General features: G+C 39.5%; 1 protein-coding gene across 1 annotated transcript in view; it reads right to left on the bottom strand.

The window, feature by feature from the left end:
* Cfap53 (cilia and flagella associated protein 53) overlaps positions 1 to 8,542 on the bottom strand; it is a 68,376-nt gene that overhangs the window by 1,282 nt on the left and 58,552 nt on the right. The window lies entirely within an intron of this gene.

Genomic DNA, 8,542 nt, shown 5'->3' with positions numbered 1-8,542 from the left:
CGCCTGCCTCTGCCTCCTGAGTGCTGGGATTAAAGTTGTGCGCCACCATGCCTGGCTAACAATTTCTAATCTAAGGTGATTTCACAAGAAATGGGTATGGGAGGGGTACAAGGAAGGAGTCGTGCACAGGCACAGGGGTGATGCAACTCTACTGACTATCGGCTGATATGTGGGGCAACTCAGGATTGGCCCAATCTGAAGTTGCTGGGGAAATTTTCTGACTTCAGCCCAGCAACCAGATTACAATCACTTGGCAGAGGGCTATAGTGGTTGGCAATACACGGGTTCAAAGAACGGTCAGAACATTGGCAAACACATGAGTTCAAAGAATGGTCAGAACATTGTGCACAAACATTTTCTAAATCAATGGAGCAAGTTAAACTGTTACTTTCTTGTCAATAGTGAGGTCCATGTTGGATGCCAGTCTAGAAGCTTTTATGAATTTTTTCATTCTGTCATGTTCTTTCAGCTTGAGCTCACAAGGCACATGTGTGGTACCAGAAAAACATGTATACATATACAATAAAGATAAATAATTTATTTTTGAATAAATAAAAAAGGCAACTCTAGTTAGTTGTTGCATCATGATACTGACAGAATTACTGTGCCACCATCTTAAACCAAAAGCCTGATCTGAAGAACAAGCATAGACAGCTCTTTAAAACACCCCTAGCAGTCTTGTTCACAGCTCTGTAGCAGAACGCCTGCTGCAGTCTCCCCTTCCTCTCTGACCCCCATCTCTAATGGATCATATAGACCTTCTCCTCCAGCTTCCCTTCCTCTCACTCATCCAATAACCCCAGCCCCACCCACAAGCAGCCATTCCCTGGCCATACCAGCCAAGGAAATAGGTAGGCTAACTGCAGATCTTCACCTCCCCACCTCTCCTCCAAATCCAAGCCCCCAGTCTCATCACCAGCTCTACAGCAGAATACCTGCTGCACCCCCATTCCCCTCTCCCCTTTCTCCATTGGACCACACAGATATCAACACCACAAATTACAATCTTCCCAAACCCAGATGCCTCTATACTAGCATAGAGAACAAGAGCCAAGGAAATATGTCCCCACCAGAACTCAGGAAGCACTGCAGTAGGTCCAGAGAAATGCAACACAGCCGAAACCCAAGTGAGGGCCTTAACATCACCTTTGTGAATATGATGGAGCTCCTTAAAGAGGAAATAAGTCTTTTAAAGAAATCCATGAAAATACAGACAAACAACAGAAGGAAATGAATAAAGCAGTTCAAGACCTCAAAGTGGAAATATAATTAATAAAGATATCCAAAGTGAAGGAAATCTGGACATGAAAACCATAAGAACTTGAATAGGAAAGACTCACTTAACAGAATATGAGGGGTGGAAGAAAAAAATTTCAGGTATTTAGTACATGATAGGAGAAATGGATACTTTAGTCAAAGAAATACTACATCTAAAAAACTCTCTCCTGGCATAAAAGCCCAGGAAATCTGGGATACTATGAAAAGACCAAATGTAAGAATAATAGGGATAGAGGTAGGAGAAGAAACCCAGGGCAAAGGCATAGAAATTACTTTCAACAAAATCATAGAAGAAAATTTTCCTAACCTAAAGAAGGAGCTAGGCTGGGCGTGGTGGCACACGCCTTTAATCCCAGCACTCGGGAGGCAGAGGCAGGAGGATTTCTGAGTTCAAGGCCAGCCTGGTCTACAAAGTGAGTTCCAGGAAAGCCAGGAATAAACAGAGAAACCCTGCCTCAACCCCACTCCCCGCTCCTCCCCCCCAGAAAGAAGGAGCTGCCTATCAAGGTAAAAGAAGCATACAGAATACGAAATAGACTGAACCAGGAAAGAAATTCCTGTGGTGCATAATAAACAAAACTGTAAACACACAGAACAAAGAAAGAACATTAAAAGATGCAACAGAAGAACACATAAAGGCAGACCTATTAGAAAAATACCTGACTTCTGAATGAACTTCTTAAAAACAGAAGGACCTGGGGAAATGTTCTACAGACTCTAAGAGATCACAGATGCCAGCCATGGTTACTATAACCAGAAAATATCAATTGCAATAGATGGAAAAAGACATTCCACGATAAAATTAAATTAAAGCACTATATAACTACAAATCCATGGAAGGTGTTAAAAGGAAAACTCCAACCTAAGAGGTTAACCATACCTAAGAAAGCACAAGTATTAAACAATCCCAGACCAGCAAGTCAAAACAGTGATAACACACATACACACACCACCACCACCACCACCACCACCAACAACAACAAAGTAATGGGAATCAACAAAGGCTGTTCATTGATTGCTGTCAATACCAGTGGTCTTGAAAGACTCTATGACTCCCCAAGGGAGACACTCACTCAAGCCTCGGGACAGCCGCGCACCCAAGAAGACACTGAGACCGAACTCAAGATGTACAGAGTAAGATTTTATAAAGCAACAGCAAGCAAATACATGAACCAGAGCTCTGGGGTCGAAACTCATACACCAAGCAAGGTGCAGAGGAGAATCGACGCCCGGCCCAAATTTTTCACAAGCTTATATAGGAGAAAGGCAGGGTGGAGAAAATACAAATGTGCGTCACTAAGGGGTTCTGCCAAGGGTTATTCCTAGGGACTTTCCAAAGGGGCTTTTCGTAACCTAGGGGTCGTGTCCTATATTTTGGCAATGTACTTGATTTCTTGAGGCTGTTCCAGGAAACCCTTATCTCAAAAATGTTCCTGGAACAGTCCTCAGTTGGGAGGGGATCGAACTCTGAGTTGAAGAGTTCAAGAATGTATTCTGGGGTGAAGAGTTCAGGAGTGTTCCGGGAACTATCCCCAGATGGGAGGGGTAAGAGGACTATGAAGAGTTCATGGAGAGTTCAGTTTTTCCTCTTTCAGTCTCAATTCCCCAATTAAAACAAAAGACACAGACTAACATAATAGATCTAAGAAACAAGTTTATATCTTTAATAACTGACAAAATACTCATTGAATTAAAACTAATCATTAAGAGATAGAAAAAGAGGACTATAGATCCCCCAAAGGAATTCCTCCAAGAGGACATTGCAATCCTTAACATCTGTGCACCAAACACAAGGCCACCAAATCTCATAGAAGAAACACTACTACAGCTTAAGTTACATATTGACACTCACCCATTGATAGTGGGAGACTTTCACACCCCACTCTTGACAATAAACAGGCCATCCAGACAAAAATGAGGCAGAAATGCTGGAGCTAGTTGACATTATAAACCAAATGGACCTAAAAGATATTTACAGAACATTTCACCCAAACACAAAAGAATATACCTTCTTCTCGGGCCTTATGGAACTTTTTCCAAAATTGGCCACATATTCAGTAACAAAGCAAGTCTTGGAAACAAAGACAGATAAAATACAAAACCATTGAAATAATGCCCTGAATCCTATCTGACCACCATGGTTAAACAGTTAGGAACAACAACAGAAACACCAGAAAGCTTACAAACTCATGGAAATTGAACAGGTCTCTACTGAATGAAAAATAGGTTGCCGGGCAGTGGTGGCACACGCCTTTAATCCCAGCACTTGGGAGGTAGAGGCTGGTGGATTTCTGAGTTCAAGGCCAGCCTGGTCTACAGAGTGAGTTCCAGAAAAGCCAGGGCTACACAGAGAAACCCTGTCTCAAAAAACCAAAAAGAAAAAAAAAAAAAATGAAAAATGGGTCAAGAAAAAAAAAATTAAAGATTTACTAGAATTGAATGAAAGTAAATTATTTACATGCACAAATGTATGGGACTCAAGGCAGTTCTAAAAGAAAGTTAATAACACTAAGGGTCTACATTTAAAACAAAAATAGAGAGATCAGATACTAGTAATGTAACAGCACACCTGAGAGCTCTAGAACAAAAAGAAAGAAATCCAACCCAAAAGGTGTAGTGAAAGAAAGAAAATTAAATTCAAGACTTCAAAGCCCTAGCCAGAAAGTTTATTCAAGATCCATGACTCATGTGGCTTGCTAGTTAAGAGGGCTTTTTGGGCTTAGAGTAAAGAACAAAGGCTGCAAAGTCATCCCAGGAACCAACTAGCCATTGAGATAAGAAAGGCATGCAAGGACAATCTCCAAACAAGCTCAGTTGAGTAATGGGCCACCTGCAGATATGGTTTGGGCTTAGCCAGATGTCCTGCTGACCAAGATAAACACCCTCCCTTTAAAGTTACTATCACATACTGCTCGCTGATGTTTAAACTGCCCAATTGTGTGAAGCTGTGCCAATTCTTCCCCTACCCCCACTCCTTTCCTACATAAACCCCTAACTTTTGAGCCTCGAGGCTGACATCCATTATCTCCTGTGTGAGATACGTATTGGTCCAGAGCTCTGTCATTAAACTACCTCGTATGTTTACATCAAGATGGTCTCTTCGTGATTCTTTGGGTGCACGCCAAATCGGGAATTGAGTGGGGGTTTTCCCACTAGGTTCTTTCAGTAGCAGGCAAGAAATAATCAAACTCAAGGCTGAAGTCAATAACCCAGAAATAAAAAAAAAAAAAAAAACAATGATTGCACAACAACAACAAGAAAACAATACAAAGAATCAAGGGAACAAAATGTTGGTTCTTTGAGAAAAAACAATAAGATTAATAAAGAGTAATCCAAATAGGCAGAGAAGGGGTATCCAAATTGACAAAATTAGAGATAAAGGTGGGGGGGCATAACAGACACCAAAGGAATTCAGAGAATGTATAATGACATATTTTAACCACCTGTACTTGACCAAATTGGAAAATCTAAAAGAAATGAATAATTTTTGATAAATTTCCCTTACTAAAGTTAAATCAAGATTAGATAGACAATTGAAATAGACCTATAAATCTCAGTGAAATAGAAGCAGTAATTAACATTCTAACAACAACAACAAAGAGCCCAGGGCCAAATATTTTTAACATAGAATTCTATGAGACTTTCAAAGAGTTAATACCAATACCCCTAAAATTATTCCACAACATAGAAATTGAAGCAACATCGCCCAATTCATTTTACTAGGCATGGTAACCCTAATACTCAAATCACATAAAGACCCAACGAAGAAAGAGAATTATAGACCAATTTCCCTTATGAACATTAGATGCAAAACTTCTCAATAAAATATTTGCAAACAGAATCTAAGAACACATCCAAAAAAAATCATACACCATGATCAAGTGAGATTTATCCCATAGATGCAGAGATTGTTAAATATACATAAATCAATAATTGTAATCTACCATATAAACAAACTAACAGATAAAAATCACATGGTCATCTTCTCAGATGCAGAAAATGCTTTCAAGAAAATCCAACACCCATTCACGATGAAAATCCTGGAGTGATTAGGGATGTAAGGGAAATATTTCAGCACAATAAAGGCAGTTTACAGCAATACCAGAGCTACAATTTAAATGGAAATTGGAAGCAATTCGATTAGTATCAAGAACACAACAGGGTTATCCACTCACCTATATAATACAGTACTTGAAATTTTAGCTAGAGCCATAAGACAACTGAAGGAGATTAAAGGGATGCAATTTGCAAAGGAGAAAGTCAAAATATCCCTATTTGCAGATGATATTATAGACTACAAAATAAACGCCTATGGCTGATAAACACTTTTAGCAAAATATCTTAGTATACAATTAACTCAAAAAAAAAATTCAGTATCCCTCCTATATACACATGACAAATTGAGAAAGAAATCAGGGAAATATCATCCTTATCTTGTGGTAACTCTAACTAAGCAAGTAAAGACCTGTATGATAAAAGTTTAAGACATTAAGGAAAGAAGTTGAAGATATCAGAAGATGGAAAAAAAAATCTTCCATTCTCATAGATCTGTAGGATTGATATAGTAAAAGTGACCATGCTATCAAAATCAATCTACAGATTCAATGCAGTCCCCGTCAAAATTCCACCAAGACCCTTCACAGATCTTGAAAGGACAATTTTACCTTTATCTGGAAACACAAAAACCCAGGAAAGATAAAACAATACTGTATAATAAGAAACTCCTAGAGGTATACTATCCCCAGTCTCAAATTGTACCACAGAGCTAGAGTACTAGAACAAAAACAAATGTAGTGTTTACATTGATTAATGGAATAAGTCTACACAACCTATGGACACTTGACTGTTATTTATAAACAAGCCAGAAATATACATTGGAATAAAGAGCAGTGTAACTGTACTGGACGCCAGCTGTGGTTTCCCATCCTCTCAAACAGGTGAGGCCTTCAGGATCCTAGTCCTGTCAGAAGTGACTGCTGGTGGAAGGTTGGGTTGGTAGAGGCCTTCCAAGAAAAAAGCTTCTATAATGGCAAATGACACTCTCATCTAGATATACTGGCATTCTGCAGAATGGGAAAAGATTTTTATTCACTACACAGTCAATATCCAAAGAGGGTTAATATCCAAAATATATAAAGAACTTTAAAAAAAAAAACTAGATAGCAAGAAAACAACCCAATTTAAATTTTAAAAAGTGGAGTACAAATCTAAACAGAATTCTCAAAAGATGAAACTCAATTGGCTGAGAAACACAGGAAGAGATGTTTAATATCTCTTACCATCAGGAAAATAGTAACCAAAACTGCTGGGGACACTACCATGACACGGACTGTAAAAAAGGATGGCATCTGGGACCCTGAGAAACAATAGACACATCCCTCCAGGGGACCAGCCATCAGAAATAAGGGACTGTGTGTGCAGTAGGCCAGGATAGAGACACCTCAGAATCCTGATGCAGCTTTTTGTAAAAGAAAGATTGTTCTCATTTCTCCTAAACTTAGCTCTGAACAATGGCTATACCGATTTCATTTGTGTGTGACTGTTTTCAGTGGGCCTTGGTGTGCATAATTATTCTGTTCTATCTGACTTTCCTACTCCCTTCTCCTCCTGCTCTGGTGAATTCTGTGAAACCAGAGGTTCTTTGATGTGATGATTCTTAAACAATTAAAAACTGAGGCATCTGGGCACAGCACCGCACAGTCCTAATGGCCCAGGTGCATGTTCTGTGCTCTCATCTTGGAAACAATGTAATCAATGCACAATCATAGTTCCAGGTTAACGTTTGGCTTGCAAAGAAAGTTTAAAGGAAAGATATCTAGAAATATTAGGAAATGAAACAGAGCCACATTCTGCTAGAGTCATACAGGGTCCATTACCAAAAAGTGAAGGAATTTACTGTAATAATGAAAAAGAATTAGTATTGAAAGACCCCCGGAGGGAGACCCTCACTCAAGCCTCGGGACAGCCGCGAACCCAAGAAGACACTGAGACCAAACTCAGAATATAGGAAGGAAGATNTAATAAAGCCACAACNAGAAAGCACATGNACCAGAGCTCTGGGGTCGAAACTCATACACCAAGCATGGTGTAGAGGAGGATCGACGACGGCTCAAAATTTTTACAGGCTTATATAGGAAAATACCAAGGGGGGAAGCGGGGCAGGGAAAGTACAAGTTTGTGTAACTGAGGGTTTTTGCCAAGGGAGTTTTACGTAACCACGGGGTCGTGTCCTATATTTGGCAATGTACCCAATCTATTGGAACATTCTGAGGTTTGTTCCAGGAAACCCTTATCTCAAAAATGTTCCTGGCACAGTCCTCAGTTGGGAGGGGTGAAGAGTTCAGGTAGACTCTGGGGTGAAGAGTTCAGGTGGACTCTGGGGTGAAGAGTTCAGGTGGCCAGTAATTTTCCACCTTCAGTATGAGAGACACAATCATGAAATAAGGGAACACAAACACGGGGTGCTTTAATTCAGAAAGGAAAAAAACTATTGAAGTTATAAAATGAGTTTTACACAACATTTGAGACTAGTTCCTGGTCTCCTTTGGATATATATGGATAAGAAAGTATGGAATTCATAAAATTATATATTGGCAAATATATAATTTTACTAATTGTATATCAAAACACTGGGACTCTTAGAGAATCATTGTGTGCAATATACAGAAGCAGAAAGCTAGTGGACCTACTGAGTTAAGGGTTAACTTGATTCTTTCTGGACACTGCCTGGCAGCTCTGCCCATGTCATTTATCATTAGAGCTTCACAGGAAAATGCATGTAGGTGACCTTGGGGCTCTGAGCTCTGAAGTATAATAAGTCAAAAGTTAGAGTTTAAATAATGATAAGTTTGCAATTATTATTTTGGTCACAGGCCTGGGACTAGGGGAAGCTTGAAACTTTGAGGAACAGTTGCAATTCTTGATTCTTTGTGGGATGTGGTTATTATTTTGAATTTGATTTGGCAATGATTATACAAAGTATCTTTTTTTTTCCTTCTACCTGCTTTAGGAGTAACAATAAAAGACTGGGGCAAGTTAAAGGGGAGAGAGAGTGTGGACTGAAAGAAGAGAGAATGTGAAGTGTGTTTGTGGAGAGAAAAAGAGAGAGAGAAGAGAGTGTGTGGAGTGTGTGTGTGGAAGAAGAAGAAGAAGAAGAAGAAGAAGAAGAAGAAGAAGAAGAAGAAGAAGAAGAAGAAGAAGAAGAAGAAGAAGAAAGAAGGAGGAGGAAGAGAAGAAGAAGAAAAGAAGGAGGAGGAGGAAGAGG

Source organism: Mus caroli, chromosome 18 (genome assembly GCF_900094665.2).
Source record: "Mus caroli chromosome 18, CAROLI_EIJ_v1.1, whole genome shotgun sequence".
NCBI classification, from domain to species: Eukaryota; Metazoa; Chordata; class Mammalia; order Rodentia; family Muridae; genus Mus; species Mus caroli.
Note: the sequence above shows the minus strand (reverse complement) of the source record. Positions and strands in the feature narration are given on the sequence as shown.